The sequence below is a fragment of the Oncorhynchus keta genome, chromosome 34 (genome assembly GCF_023373465.1).
Source record: "Oncorhynchus keta strain PuntledgeMale-10-30-2019 chromosome 34, Oket_V2, whole genome shotgun sequence".
Classification (NCBI taxonomy): domain Eukaryota; kingdom Metazoa; phylum Chordata; class Actinopteri; order Salmoniformes; family Salmonidae; genus Oncorhynchus; species Oncorhynchus keta.
This window is the reverse complement of record NC_068454.1, coordinates 38,925,955-38,942,688: the sequence shown is the minus strand read 5'-3', so window position 1 is coordinate 38,942,688 and position 16,734 is coordinate 38,925,955. Positions and strand designations below refer to the sequence as shown.

The 16,734-nt window shown below is 42.8% G+C and overlaps 1 protein-coding gene across 4 annotated transcripts in view; it reads right to left on the bottom strand.

Annotated features, from left to right (window-relative positions):
- The window catches only part of LOC118367105 (cordon-bleu protein-like 1), a 47,292-nt gene that overhangs the window by 16,417 nt on the left and 14,141 nt on the right, over positions 1-16,734 (bottom strand). The window contains exon 1 of one of the 4 annotated variants that reach the window (XM_035750152.2): positions 9,991-10,114. The exons of the other annotated variants lie outside the window; for them this stretch is intronic. The gene's annotated coding sequence lies outside the window, so the exon portion shown is untranslated. Of the gene's footprint in view, positions 1-9,990; positions 10,115-16,734 lie in introns of those variants that run through there. 4 annotated transcript variants of the gene reach the window in all.

Below are 16,734 nucleotides of genomic sequence, written 5' to 3'. Positions count from 1 at the left end.
TGTTGTCTTTAAAAACCAACAATCTCCCCTCTAATCATTGAATGAGCTATTATTATTATTATTATTAGGATATGTGGCAGTGCAGACAAAAACTAGATTTTCCTGTGTTTTATATAAACTCAACAAAAAAAAGAAATCACAGTAAGGTACTTTCAATGATAATTCGTAAAAATCCAAATAACTTCACAGATCTTCATTGTAAAGGGTTTAAACACTGTTTCCCATGCTTGTTCAATGAACCATAAACAATTAATGAACATGCACCTGTGGAACGGTCGTTAAGACGGTAGGCAATTAAGGTCACAGTTATGAAAACGTAGGACACTAAAGAGGCCTTTCTACTGACTGAAAAACACCAAAAGAAAAATGCCCAAGGTCCCTGCTCATCTGTGTGAAAGTGCCTTAGGCATGCTGCAAGGAGGCATGAGGACAAAGGATGTGGCATGGGCAATCAATTGCAATGTCCATACTGTGAGACGCCTAAGACAGTGCTACAGGGAGACACGACGGACTGCTGATCGCCCTCGCAGTGGCAGACCATGTGTAACAACACCTGCACAGGATCGGTACAACTGAACATCACACCTGTTATACCAGGAACGCACAATCCTTCCATTAGTGCACAGACTGTCCGCAATAGGCTTAGTGAGGCTGGACTGAGGGCTTGTAAGCCTGTTGTAAGGCAGATCCTCACCAGACATTACCAGCAACAATGTCGCCTATGGGCACAAACCCACCGTCGCTGGACCAGACAGGACTGGCAAAAAGTGCTCTTCACTGACGAGTCGCGGTATTGTCTCACCAGGGGTGATGGTCGGATTCGCGTTTATCGTCGAAGGAATGGCGTTACACCGAGGCCTGTTCTCTGGAGAGGGATCGATTTGGAGGTGGAGAGTGAGTCATGGTCTGGGGCGGTGTGTCACAGCATCATCGGACAGAGCTTGTTGTCATTGCAGGCAATCTCAACGGTGTGCGTTACATGGAAGACCTCCTCCTCCCTCATGTGGTACTCTTCCTACAGGCTCATCCTGACATGACCCTCCAGCATGACAATGCCACCAGCCATATTGCTTGTTCTGTGCGTGATTTCCTGCAAGACAGGAATGTCAGTGTTCTGCCATGTCCAGCGAAGAGCCCGGATCTCAATCCCATTGAGAACATCTGGGACCTGTTGGATTGGAGGGTGAGCGCTAAGGCCATTCCCCCCAGAAATGTCCGGGAACATGCAGGTGCCTTGGTGGAAGAGTTGGGTATCATCTCACAGCAAGAACTGTAGTCCATGAGGAGGAGATGCCCTGCAGTACTTAATGCAGCTGGTGGCCACACCAGATACTGACTGTTACTTTTGATTTTGACCCCCCCGTTGTTCAGTGGACACATTATTCCAGGCTGCATTGGACCTTTAAGATTTTGTGTCGAGAAAAGTCTGACCATCTGCCACCAGAAATGTGTGGCCAATTACAGTAGGTTTAATGATGATGTAATTTGGATACATTATCTGTCATCATCATTAAACTGACTGGGTTCCCTGGGGAGAGTGTAAACCATTTTTGTCTAAACCATTTTTTTGTTTAGGTTGGATTGGAAATGTGCATCACAGCCAGATTAATTCCAACTGCTAACACAGTCAGCCAAAGAAAACATGCATGTATTTTTAAAAGGAAGACATTTCTTGATAAAAGGTCAAACACTTTGTCCTTCAAAGAGGGATACTTTACACTACAGTATGAGAAATGCAAATAATGCTTAACTAAAATAATCTATACATTTAACACATTTAGAGACATTAGGCTATGGAATCCTATATGTGCATTGTTTCAGACAATGTAAGGAACATGCACGGGCAACAAATGGCTTTTTGATGGCATTTCCCATGATTCTAATCGAGCAGCAGGATAATTAAAATATAATATTCCTTCTTGTGTGTTGCCTGGTGATGTTTAGTTCATACCTTCTTTGGGTAGACCGTATGCACAGCCTCCTGCAGATGCGTTGCACATTTGTACAGTACCAGGTGTTTGCAGAGGGAGATTCCACTCAACATCTGTTTTCATATTTCCCACTGTAGATGTATCTAAATAAATATCACTAGAAAACAGCTTAAGCAAATGCAAAATGCAGCTACTGTTATTCTGGCTGCACTGTTTGATGTGACTGTAAGTTAGCCGTAGTTGGCTAGCAAGCAAGGGATAAGAACGTTGCCAGCTAGTATTGCTGTAATGGAACATTTAGAACAAACGACAGAACAAATAAACTTAACGACTGGGTGTTTAACATATATACTTAGTGTACAAAACATTATGAACACCTGCTCTTTTCATGACATACAGTGGGGCAAAAAAGTATTTAGTCAGCCACCAATTGTGCAAGTTCTCCAACTTAAAAAGATGAGGCCTGTAATTTTCATCATAGGTACACTTCAACTATGACAGACAAAATGAGAAGAAAAAAAATCACATTTTTTATGAATTTATTTGCAAATTAAGGTGGAAAATAAGTATTTGGTCACCTACAAACAAGCAAGATTTCTGGCTCTCACAGACCTGTAACTTCTTTAAGAGGCTCCTCTGTCCTCCACTCGTTACCTGTATTAATGGCACCTGTTTGAACTTGTTATCAGTATAAAAGACACCTGTCCACAATCTCAAACAGTCACACTCCAAACTCCACTATGGGCAAGACCAAAGAGCTGTCAAAGGACACCAGAAACAAAATTGTAGACCTGCACCAGGCTGGGAAGACTGAATCTGCAATAGGTAAGCAGCTTGGTTTGAAGAAATCAACTGTGGGAGCAATTATTAGGAAATGGAAGACATACAAGACCACTGATAATCTCCCTCGATCTGGGGCTCCACGCAAGATCTCACCCCGTGGGGTCAAAATGATCACAAGAACGGTGAGCAAAAATCCCAGAACCACACAGGGGGACCTAGTGAATGACCTGCAGAGAGCTGGGACCAAAGTAACAAAGCCTACCATCAGTAACACACTACGCCGCCAGGGAATCAAATCCTGCAGTGCCAGACGTGTCCCCCTGCTTAAGCCAGTACATGTTCAGGCCCGTCTGAAGTTTGCTAGAGAGCATTTGGATGATCCAGACGAAGATTGGGAGAATGTCATATGGTCAGATGAAACCAAAATATAACTTTTTGGTAAAAACTCAACTCGTTGTGTTTGGAGGACAAGAATGCTGAGTTGTATCCAAAGAACACCATACCTACTGTGAAGCATGGGGGTGGAAACATCATGATTTGGGGCTGTTTTTCTGCAAAGGGACCAGGACGACTGATCCGTGTAAAGGAAAGAATGAATGGGGCCATGTATCGTGAGATTTTGAGTGAAAACCTCCTTCCATCAGCAAGCGCATTGAAGATGAAACGTGGCTGGGTCTTTCAGCATGGCAATGATTCCAAACACACCGCCCGGGCAACGAAGGAGTGGCTTCGTAAGAAGCATTTCAAGGTCCTGGAGTGGCCTAGCCAGTCTCCAGATCTCAACCCCATAGAAAATCTGTGGAGGGAGTTGAAAGTCCATGTTGCCCAGCAACAGCCCCAAAACATCACTGCGCTAGAGGAGATCTGCATGGAGGAATGGGCCAAAATACCAGCAACAGTGTGTGAAAACCTTGTGAAGACTTACAGAAAATGTTTGAGCTCTGTCATTGCCAACAAAGGGTATATAACAAAGTATTGAGATAAACTTTTGTTATTGACCAAATACTTATTTTCCACCATAATTTGCAAATAAATTAATTAAAAATCCTACAATGTGATTTTTTTTCTCATTTTGTCTGTCATAGTTGAAGTGTACCTATGATGAAAATTACAGGCCTCTCATCTTTTTAAGTGGGAGAACTTGCACAATTGGTGGCTGACTAAACTTTTATGCCCCACTGTATCTGAAATTGGTTGAAATCGCTTAGATTAACGAGAATGTAACTGTACTGTCCAATTTATAGTAGCTATTACAGTGAAATAATACCACGCTATTGAAGAGGGTGCACCGTTAAGAACTTACAGTTATTAATAAACCAATTAGGCACATTTGGGCAGTCATGATACAACATTTTGAACATAAATGCAATAGTTCATTGGATCAGTCTAAAACCTTGCACATGCACTGCTGCCATCTAGTGGCCAAAATCTAAATTGCAGCCAGGCTGGAATAATACATGATGGCCTTTCTTTTGCATTTCAAAGACGGTACAAAAAAATACAAAAGAACAGGTTTTTTTCTTTGTATTATCTTTTACCAGATCTATTATTGTGTTATATTTTCCTACATTCCTTTCACATTTCCACAAACTTCCAAGTGTTTCCTTTCAAATGGTACCAAGAATATGCATATCCTTGCTTCAGGGCCTGAGTTACAGGCAGTTAGATTTGGGTATGTCATTTTAGGTAAATAATTATTAAAAAGGGTCCGATCCTGTTAACAGATGCCCCCAGCTAAAATAGAGACACAGACACTACAGTGGTCCACACCAGGCTAGGCCACAAAGTCCAGATTTCATGTGTCAAAGTTTTATGGCAAAGTGATTATGGGAATGAGACACAATCTCCTCACCAAAATGATGCCAAGATTGAGTTTCTTTCCACACATAGGAAACAACATTTAAGAGACATTTTAACTACAAGTTAAAACAGTGTTACTGTTATAGCAATAGCATCGAATAGTCCCCGCGATATGCAACTGTTCAGGGAAGTCAGGAACCAATACACTCAGTCAGTCAGGAAAGCAAAGACCAGCTTTTTCAAGCAGAAATTTGCATCCTGTGCTCTAACTCCAAAAAGTTCTGGGAAACTGTAAAGTCCATGGAGAACAAGAGCACCTCCTCCCAGCTGCCCACTGCACTGAGGCTAGGTAACATGGTCACCACCGATAAATCCATGATAATCGAAAAAGTCAACAAGCATTTCTCAACGGCTGTCCATGCCTTCCACCTGGCGCCTTCCACCTGGCTACTCCAACCTCGGCCAACAGCCCCGCCCCCCTGCAGCTACTCGCCCAAGCCTCCCCAGCTTCTCCTTTACCCAAATCCAGATAGCAGATGTTCTGAAAGAGCTGCAAAACCTGGACCCATACAAATCACCTGGGCCACGCTCAAGGCTCTATTTCTGAAACTGTCCGCCGCCATTGTCGCAACCCCTATTACCAGCCTGTTCAACCTCTCCTTCGTATCATCTGAGATCGCCAAGGATTGGAAAGCTGCCGTGGACATCCCCCTCTTCAAAGGGGGAGACACCCTGGACCCAAACTGTTACAGACCTATATCCATCCTGCCCTGCCTATCTAAGGTCTTCGAAAGCCAAGTCAACAAACAGATCACTGACCATCTCGAATCCCACCGTACCCTCTCCGCTGTGCAATCCGGTTTCCGAGCCGGTAACGGGTGCACCTCAGCCACGCTCAAGGTACTAAACGATATCATAACCACCCTCGATAAAAAACAGTACTGTGCAGCTGTCTTCATCGACCTGGCCAAGGCTTTCGACTCTGTCAATCACCATATTCTTATCGGCAGACTCAGTAGCCTCAGATTTTCTAGTAACTGCCTTGCTTGGTTCACCAACTACTTTGCAGACAGAGTTCAGTGTGTCAAATCGGAGGGCATGTTGTCCGGTCCTCTGGAAGTCTCTATGGGGGTACCACAGGGTACAATTCTCGGGCCGACTCTTTTCTCTGTATATATCAATGATGTTGCTCTTGCTGCGGGCGATTCCCTGATCCACCTCTACGCAGACGACACCTTTCTGTATACTTCTGGCCCTTCCTTAGACACTGTGCTATCTAACCTCCAAACGAGCTTCAATGACATACAACACTCCTTCCGTGGCCTCCAAATACTCTTAAACGCTAGTAAAACCAAATGCATGCTTTTCAACCGTTCGCTGCCTGCACCCGCATGCCCGACTAGCATCACCACCCTGGATGGTTCCGACCTAGAATATGTGGACATCTATAAGTACCTAGGTGTCTGACTAGACTGTAAACTCTCCTTCCAGACTCATATCAAACATCTCCAATCTAGAGTCGGCTTTCTATTTCGCAACAAAGCCTCCTTCACTCACGCCACAAAACTTACCCTAGTAAAACTGACTATCCTACTGATCCTTGACTTTGTCGATGTCATCTACAAAATAGCTTCCAATACTCTACTCAGCAAACTGGATGCAGTTTATCACAGTGCCATCCGTTTTGTTACTAAAGCACCTTATACCACCCACCACTGCGACCTGTATGCTCTAGTCGGCTGGCCCTCGCTACATATTAGTCGCCAGACCCACTGGCTCCAGGTCATCGACAAGTCTATGCAAGGTAAAGCTCCGCCTTATCTCAGTTCACTGGTCACAATGGCAACACCCACCCGTAGCACGCGCTCCAGCAGGTGTATCTCACTGATCATCCCTAAAGCCAAAACCTCATTTAGCCGCCTTTCCTTCCAGTTCTCTGCTACCTGTGACTGGAACGAATTGCAAAAATCGCTGAAGTTGGAGACTTATTTCCCTCACCAACTTTAAATATCTGCTATCTGAGCAGCTAACCGATCGCTGCAGCTGTACATAGTCCATCGGTATATAGCCCACCCAATTTACCTACCTCATCCCCATACTGTTTTTATTTTATTTACTTTTCTGCTCTTTTGCACACCAGTATCTCTGCCTGCACATGTTCATCTGATCATTTATCCCTCCAGTGTTAATCTGCTAAATTGTAATTATTCACTCCTATGGCCTATTTATTGCCTACCTCCTCATGCCTTTTGCACACTATGTATATATATTATTTTTTCCCCTACTATGTTATTGACTTGTTTATTGTTTACTCCATGTGTAACTCTGTGTTGTTGTCTGTTCACACTGCTATGCTTTATATTGGCCAGGTCGCAGTTGCAAATGAGAACTTGTTCTCAACTAGCCTACCTGGTTAAATAGGGGTGAAATAAAATAAATAAATAAATATACTCTGAAAACAAAAAGCAAGTGCCAATATAGCATTAATTCATAGTCAAGTGCTTAAAGACAAACATAATATTGTTCAGTTTATGAAACAGTCCTGCTTTTCTCAGTAGCCATATTCAGACACTTCTGAGAACATGTGTATGTACAGTTGAAGTCAGAAGTTTATGTACACTTAGTTTGGAGTCATTAAAACTTGTTCTTCAACCACTCCACAAATGTCTTGTTAACTGACTTGCCTAGTTAAATAAAGGTAAAAAAAATGGAAGGAGACGCGATCTGTCTCTTAGAGATGAACGTACTTTGGTGCGAAAAGTGCAAATCAATCCCAGACCAACAGCAAAGGACCTTGTGAAGATGCTGGAGGAAACAGGTACAAAAGTATCTATATCCACAGTAAAACGAGTCCTATATCGACAACCTGAAAGGCCGCTCAGCAAGGAAGAAGCCACTGCTCCATAACCACCACAAAAAAGCCAGACTACGGTTTGCAACTACACATGGGGACAACATTTGTACATTTTGGAGAAATGTCCTCTGAAATGTGTGGGCAGAACCGAAAAAGTGTGTGCAAGCAAGGATGCCTACAAACCTGACTCAGTTACACCAGCTCTGAAGAATGGGCCAAAATTCACCCAACTTATTCTGGGAAGCTTGTGGAAGGCTACCCAAAACGTTTGACCCAAGTTAAACAATTTAAAGGCAATGCTACCAATTACTAATTGAGTGTATGTAAACTTCTGACCCACTGGGAATGTGATGAAAGAAATAAAAGCTGAAATAAATCACTCTACTATTATTCTGACATTTCACATTCTTAATAAAGTGGTGATCCTAATTGACCTAAGACAGGGATTTTTACTAGGATTGGATGTCAGGAATTGTGAAAAACTGAGTTTAAATGTATTTAGCTAAGGTGTATGTAAACTTCTGACTTCAACTATATATAGGTACATGCAGCCAAGAGATTGACCCATTACCATTAATTTACCTTTGTAGACAAGTACTTTTACTATACTTAAGTACTTGCCAGCTGCCAGACAGTGTATCAGATAACACACAGTAGTGGCATGAACTCACAGGGTACCGTTGCCAACCATCAGTTACTGTCCGTCTGGGGCCAACAATTGATTTACAGTGTGACATATGAAAACAGATGTTGAGTGGAATCTCCCTCAGCTAACACCTGGTACTGTACAGCTGCAGGATGGTCTGCATACGGTCTACCCAAAGAAGGTAAGAACTAAACATAACCAGTCAACACACGAGGCGGCATATTGTATTTTCATTATCCCGCTGCTAGACTAGCATTGAGGGAAATGCCGTCAAAAAGGCATTTGTTGCCCGTGCATGTTCCTTACATTATTGTCTGAGACAATGCACAAATAGAACGGCAGTTCAAAAAGCAAATCAAATCAAATTTTATTTGTCACATACACATGGTTAGCAGATGTTAATGCGAGTGTAGCAAAATGCTTGTGCTTCTAGTTCCGACAATGCAGTGATAACCAACAAGTAATCTAACTAACAACTAACTAATATCCAGGTACTGCTACGGATTTTCAAATACCTTAGATGCCTTTGTGTGTGTGTGTGCGCATGTGAGAGAGAGAGACCACAGCCCATAGAAAATCAACAGTAATGACTATGCGACTCCAAATCATTCCACGGAGGTTGACCGTTATAGTGTTGTATCGTTGATGATTAGGCTACTTCCTAGTCTTTGCTTGGGCATCATTTACAAGACAGAGGAGCTATTAACTGGCTGCTACTCACTCCTCTAAATGGATCTACTGAAGGGGCTGGGCAGCAGGCAACCAACTCATGGCTACTCACACAGTGAAGTACAGTATGATTACTGGCCTGCATTAAACACACTCTCCAGGGAATGTTATCATTTTTAAAACAAGTTATATCCTGATATGCCATTCTTATATTTTTTTTGATGCAATAAAAAGGCGGCACAATAACATCCCCATAAAAGCAGTCTAAATTCTTTACATTCCACCATGCATTACTAAAGCTGGAACATAGGAATGTTCCCGTGAAATACCCTTTCAATCTCTTTCCTGAAATGTTTCATCATCAATGGGAAACCCTGAGGGAAACATAGTTCATACTTGATGGGGAAAACAACAGATTGTTTATGCTACAAGAGTCCGTGGAGTCAGTCTTGCCCAGCTGAAGTTACGGTCAGTAAATACATGGGATTGGTTAACTCAGGGTTGATGCGTGAAGATTAGCAAGCATTCCCGCTGTTGTAGTCAGTTAACGGTTGGTGCGTAGCCTAAAGGTCCCTTGGGAAAGGTGGGTTGAAGTACAACGCTCAAAATCTTTCAACTATATATAGGTACATACAGCCAAGAGATTGACCCATTACCATTAATTTACCTTTGAAGACAAGTACTTTTACTATATGTATGCATTTGCTTTTCATTCATTCCACTTGCCAGTTGCCAGACAGTGTATCAGATAACACACAGTAGTGGCATGAACTCACAGGCTTTCCTGCCCTCTTCCGGACAACACCCTGTGTATTTTATGAAACCACCGACAACATTCCTTGTTGACTCTACTGTACGGGCTCACACATGCCACTGCAGGGTTAACAGAAACTCTACTGTATGCTCCCCACTTCAGCAAAACTCTTGAATCAAGGCAAACTACAACCAGTAACTATCCACTCAAACCAATGTGTCGTACAGCGTTCTTTTATGACGGAGAAAATAACATGGGCCACATTGGGTCTTAATTAACTCAATTATTACCTAGCTATTACCTTCTTCTTTTTAAGACCCTAAGACTGAAGGCACATCTACTCATTACGTTCCTCTTCAACAGTGTATTCGTTAATAAACAATGCAACAAAAGCAAGCCAGGGTGCTGCTATAAGAAGATCTAGACAGATCTAGAGTGCCTCAAGTGAATCCTGTACTCTCTTTTTCCGATGCTGGATGCCTGTTTGAACATGACACATTCATCCTAAAAACAGATCCTCTCCACCAATCATTATCGAGAAACGCCTCCTTACCTCTTGGCCTCAGTGTTGAGTTATCCCCTCTTAAATACCCGCCATCTCCCCTGGGTTCAAAGACAGACTCTGCTACGATATGCCTATTGGAGCCACTGAGGTATAATAAGAAACGGCTGGGGCAGAGTAGACCGGGCCTACCTTAAAGCCACGCCCAGGCCATGATATTAGAAAACCTGTAGTCTCCTTTATTTTAAAATCGCCTCACAGTGGGCCCCCTCCGTCTGTCAGTCGCAGAAAGCTCTTAAGCAGAGAGAGAGGCAGAGAGAGAGAGAGAGAGAGAGAGAGAGAGAGGCAGAGAGAGAGGCAGAGAGAGAGAGAGAGAGAGAGAGAGAGGCAGAGAGAGAGAGAGAGAGGCAGAGAGAGCGAGAGAGATCCCCCACAGCTAGTAATAAGCAGAGGGCTAATCAGCTTTACCTCCCTGCGCACTGCGTTGCAGCCGAACGCGACACAACACAGCCCTGCCATCCATCACATTCACAGCATGTCGATCAACTTCCTCTCATATCCTCCAGTTCACACCACCGTGTCCGCTAGCCGTCTGTCCGCCTTATAGAGCCTGTCCAACAGCGTGCCTGGGATGCTTTCCAAATGCTTGAATCAGGTGTTCATTTGTATGCATTTGCTTTTCATTAACCCGAAAGACACAGACCACTTACCACCATGCCCTGCTCCTTTGAAGTGACTCATTATGAAGTCACATCAGCAAGTGAGTGTGGATCTAACTCCCATAAGCCAGCCTGCCAACAAATGAGATCACATGCACACCTGCACAGATATGTTTCACCTAGGGGGCTGTAGTTGCTGAGACAAGAGTTTGGAATGGATTCCTTGTAGGCTAATCTTGTAATGATGTCTACTTTCTGATGACGTCTGATAAACATATCATTAGATGACAAGACATAAGCTTTAAGCCTCTGACTTGTACTCATTTGCATAGGGTTGTTGAGATGAGGCCGATTTAATGAATGTAACACAGGCATTACCTTAGCATTAATGATCTGATGGATCCAAAATTCTCAAGTTGTTTTCGACATCTGACCCACATTTGTATTTAAATCAGACCTTTGTCTGGTTTTGGTTAATTGGTCAAATGTGAAATAGTAAACAGTATTAGAAACCTCATTGGAAAAACAGAAATGATTAAGTACATGCAGTGTGCATGGGTAGGTTTTAATGATATGATCTAAGTGATGTTGTTAGTTACAATTGTGGTTACTAGGTAGCTGAGTATTCCACCTGATTGGCTCTACTGTACAGCAGTGTTCATTTCATCAACAAAAATAGTGACTAAAATATTTGTCCAACACCTATTTTTCAGTGGCAATTGACGAGACTATAACTGACTAAATAGACCCAGAATAAACTATAACAAAAAGGCAAATGATGCATTTCAGTTCACTAAAACAAGACGAGATTAAATTCTCTGTGACTAAAATCGGACTACTAATTGGACTGAACAATCGTTATTGGAGAGATTGGGAGCTTTTAAGTGATTAGCACAATTCATATTAGCAGCACAGATGGGCAGCGCAGTCCTGTTCAGCAGTGGGAAGGACACGCCACACATCCTACTTCAGCTGGTGAGCTGCGGGGTTCGCTTAACCCTCTCACTTTCCCCACTGCATTTCATAGCCAAGTTGTTGCCAAAGTACCCAAGTCTCCTCTTTTCCTCAGAGAAAATGACTTGAATCTAGCCCTTACTGTTCAAAAGGTATGGCCCATAATACCGCCACTACATTAAAAAAAAATGTCTATCGTGCATTAGTCCTTCTAATACCACTTGTTCATGCTACACCTTGTTCAGTCATGTTACCTCATCAGCTACAGTGTATTCGGAAATTATTCAGACTCCTTCCCTTTCTCCTCATTTTGTTATTTATTTTACTTATTATAAAATGTATTAAATAAATGTTTTCCTTGTCAATCTGCACCCAATACCCCATAATGACAAAGGAAATGTCCATAGAGTTCCGAGACAGGATTGTGTCGGGGCACAGATCTGGGGAAGGGTACCAAAAGAATGTCTGCAGCATTGAACAAGAACACAGTAGCCTCCATCATTATTAAATGTAAGACATTTGGAACCACCAAGACTCTTCTTAAAGCTGGCTGTCTGGGCAAACTGAGCAATCGGGGAAGAAGGGCCTTGGTCAGGGAGGTGAACAAGAACCCAATGGTCACTCTGACAGAGCTCTAAAGTTCCTCTGTGGAGATGGGAGGAACTTCCAGAAGGACAGCCATCTGCGCAGCACTCCACCAATCAGGGCTTTATGGATGAGCGGCCAGACTGAAGCCACTCCTCAGTAAAAGGCGCATGGTCTCCAAGAACACAGCGGCCTCCAACATTCTTAAATGGATGAAGTTTGTAACCACCAAGACTTCTTAAAGCTGGCCAAGCAATCGGGGGAGAAGGATCTTGGTCAGGGAGGTGACAAAGTACCTGATGGTCACTCTGACAGAGATCCAGAGTTCCTCTGTGGAGATGAGAGAACCTTCCAGAAGGACAACAATCGCAGCACTCCACCAATCAGGCCTTTATGGTAGAGTAGCCAGATGTAAGTCACTCTTCAATAAAAGGCACACGACAGCCCACTTGGAGTTTGCCAAATGGCACTTAAAAACTCTCAGATGATGAGAAACAGGATTCTCTGGTCTGATGAAACCAAGATTGAACTCTTTGGCCTGAATGCCAAGCTTCACGCCTGGAGGAAACCTGGCACCATCCCTACGGTGAAGCATGGTGGTGGCAGCATCATGCTGTGGGGATGTTTTTCAGTGACAGGGACTGGGAGAATAGTCAGTATCAAGGGAAAGATGAACGGAGTAAAGTACAGAGAGATCCTTCATGAAAACCTGCTCCAGAGCGACCAGGACCTCAGACTAGGGTAAAGGTTCACCTTCCAACAGGACCACAACCCTAAGCACACAACCAAGACAATGCAGGAGGGGCTTCAGGACAAGTCTCTGAATGTCCTTGAGTGTCCCAGCCAGAGCCCTGACGTGAATCTGGTCGAACATCTCTGGAGAGATCTGAATATATTTGTGCAGCAACGCTCCCCATTCAACCTATAGCTAACAACCTGGGGCACATTCAGCAGGACGCAACGTTTTGGTATGTTCAGATAGAGTATTCTATGTAGAACAAACATGCCTCTCTGACATGTTGAATAAGGAATAACGTTGGCTCCATTAATGGAATTTCTATCTGGAACGTTTGAGAAGATTTTGCAAAGGACCGTGGTCCTGGTAACATTACCAGTAACCTAGAAGTAAACACTTGGTGGCACAGAAAGGAAAAGGGATAGCAAACAATTTATTGACCAAATTCATCTTGCCACTACACTATACCTGACTGGGTAAATTACTTTATTTTTGGTTAATGTGGACCCAGTGACTCAGACTTGAGCACTTGGACTAGGACCTCAGCCATAGAGACTCGTGACTCGACCATTGGTGACTCGGACTCGAGCACAGGGGACTTGAGACTAGATTTTGAAGTGAGGTTTGGTGACAGACTACTGCCTGGGAGAAACAGTCATTAGCTCCCGTTCAAAGTCATGAACCCCCGTTCTATTTTTGGACATCAATGTGGCTGCGGTGTCTGTGGAACTTTGATAACAACTGCAATACCGTGACCGAGTGATGGAGGTGCAACCCATACTATTTTGCCAATACTTTGCGGCAGCATCTGGTGATATCGTGCTAGTTCCCCCCTCTAGTCCCCCCCTGCGCTTGTGTGAGTCTTTGTTTTGTATGTGCAATATTTATGTAGGCTGAATTAGGAATTTACATAGCCAGATAATTCTTAGATATTCTTATACATGTTTGTCATATTTCTGCTGTTGAGAAGAGAATAAGATATTATGCAGCAAAATATATGTGTGTAGGACACGGCTATGTATGTTTGTGCACATGTTTACAATAGGATAAATGAGGCAATACAATGAGGCAAAACAAGTTGACTAAAATGGCCCACTGTTTTCGTATAACTAGGCTAATCATTAGTCAAATGGCAATATGTGACTAAGATTTAATGACATTCTGGTCCAAACAACTAAGACTAGACTAAATCTTTAAGAGTGCCAAAATGAACACTGCTGTACAGGCCGGTGACGTAATAATGAGTGTTAATTATGGAGCCTGTCAGCACTTATTACTCTCCCCAGAAGCTTGCATATGAGAAAAAGTAATAATAGGCAAGCTAAACTCAGAACAATATATTGTAACGGCTTTCTTCTTCCTCTTCTGAGGAGGAGTAGTAGGAAGGATCGGAGGACCAAAATGCAGCGTGGTATGTATCCATAATGTAATTTAATGAGAATTAATACAGAATACAAAAGAACAAGACAAACAAAATGAAAACCGAAACAGTCCCGAATGGTGCAAACACTGAAATGGAAAAAAAAAAAAAAATCACCCACAACTCAAAAGGTGAAACCAGGCTACCCAAGTATGGTTCTCAATCAGGGACAACGATTGACAGCTGCCTCTGATTGAGAACCATACCAAGCCAAACACAGAAATCCCAAATTATAGAAAAATTAACATAGACTGCCCACCCCAACCCCAACTCACACCCTGACCATACTAAAACAAAGACAAAACAAAGGAACTAAGGTCAGAACGTGACATATTTTCATATTTAAAGCACCAATATCTACAGTATGTTGGTGTCAGATTTCACAAAACAGGCTGACATCTATATCAACTTTTTTTCAGTTCCCATAATACTTAATAATGCCAGGAATGGCATACAGGTTGAAACATGACCTGAAACTCTGATTGAAAAGCAGGGCACAGATGCGGCAGTTTAGCATTACAGAGTACTTGAATTGTCCAGTGCTGTATTTTGTTGTCTAAATTATAAAAATATATGCAAGAGGTCACCATCTGCTTATTAAATATATTTCTGACCAAAAGCAGTTTGACCTTGGGTATTAAGCCTACAATGGCTCATGTAAATTTCCTACATTTCACAATGAAAGCGCCAGATCAAAGCTCCTGTAAATGTCCTACATATTACAATGAGAGCGCCAGATCAAAACTCCTGTAAATGTCCTACGTATTACAATGAGAGTGCCAGATCAAAGCTCCTGTAAATGTCCTACATCTTACAATGAGAGCGCCAGATCAAAGCTCCTGTAAATGTCCTACATCTTACAATGAGAGCGCCAGATCCAAACTCCTGTAAATGTCCTACATCTTACAATGAGAGCGCCAGATCAAAGCTCCTGTAAATGTCCTACATCTTACAATGAGAGCGCCAGATCAAAGCTCCTATAAATGTCCTACATCTTACAATGAGAGCGCCAGACCAAAGCTCCTGTAAATGTCCTACATCTTACAATGAGAGCGCCAGATCAAAGCTCCTGTAAATGTCCTACATCTTACAATGAGAGCGCCAGATCCAAACTCCTGTAAATGTCCTACATCTTACAATGAGAGCGCCAGATCAAAGCTCCTGTAAATGTCCTACATCTTACAATGAGAGCGCCAGATCAAAGCTCCTGTAAATGTCCTACATCTTACAATAAGAGCGCCAGATCCAAACTCCTGTAAATGTCCTACATCTTACAATGAGAGCGCCAGATCAAAGCTCCTGTAAATGTCCTACATCTTACAATGAGAGCGCCAGATCAAAGCTCCTGTAAATGTCCTACATCTTACAATGAGAGCGCCAGACCAAAGCTCCTGTAAATGTCCTACATCTTACAATGAGAGCGCCAGATCAAAGCTCCTGTAAATGTCCTACATCTTACAATGAGAGCGCCAGATCCAAACTCCTGTAAATGTCCTACATCTTACAATGAGAGTGCCAGATCAAAGCTCCTGTAAATGTCCTACATCTTACAATGAGAGCGCCAGATCAAAGCTCCTGTAAATGTCCTACATCTTACAATGAGAGCGCCAGATCCAAACTCCTGTAAATGTCCTACATCTTACAATGAGAGCGCCAGATCCAAACTCCTGTAAATGTCCTACATCTTACAATGAGAGCGCCAGATCCATCCTCCTGTAAATGTCCTACATCTTACAATGAGAGCGACAGATCAAGAGGTTTAACAACATCAGGTCTTTCCCTGCACCCTCTGCCCTACTATGTACTGTGCATGTCACTTTCACAGGTTCTTTCACATAAAATAACATAACTTAGTTGCTTGATACAGTACAATGATCAAGTGCCACTCAGTTCATGCTCCAAGTGTAAGAGCAACAAACAGGTTGTTTGGTGTACTCCCTCTAAATAGTATTTTTTTTTGTCTTTTGAATCGGTCCTTCATTTAACAGAAATCCCATATCAGATGATAAGGGGACAACTTGTGGTTGGAGGTAGTAGTGGGTGGGGATTCGTGTGACAGGATGGGGGTGGGGTTGCAGAGAAGGGGGGTAAATCCCTGTGGAACGACAAAACACAGGGCCGGGGACACAGCTGGTAATTTGGTAAGAGGTCACTCACAGTAAACACAAGCTGTTTAGAGAAGGTCTGGAAAGGCCAATACTCCAGGAGCTTGTGTGGGACGGATGGAGAGATAAGAAGAAAAAAAGAGCAACTCCATGAAAACTCCCCACTTCCTATGTGTATCCTTTATTATTTTAGGCTAAACAAAACCACTTTCCCATAACATGTTCCTATGCAGGCTTCAAACTCGCTTGGCAAATTTCACACCCTTATTTAGACAACTGATAAGTGTCTCGGGGGTATTAATAACTTCAGGTTGGCTAAGCGTTAATATACAGTAT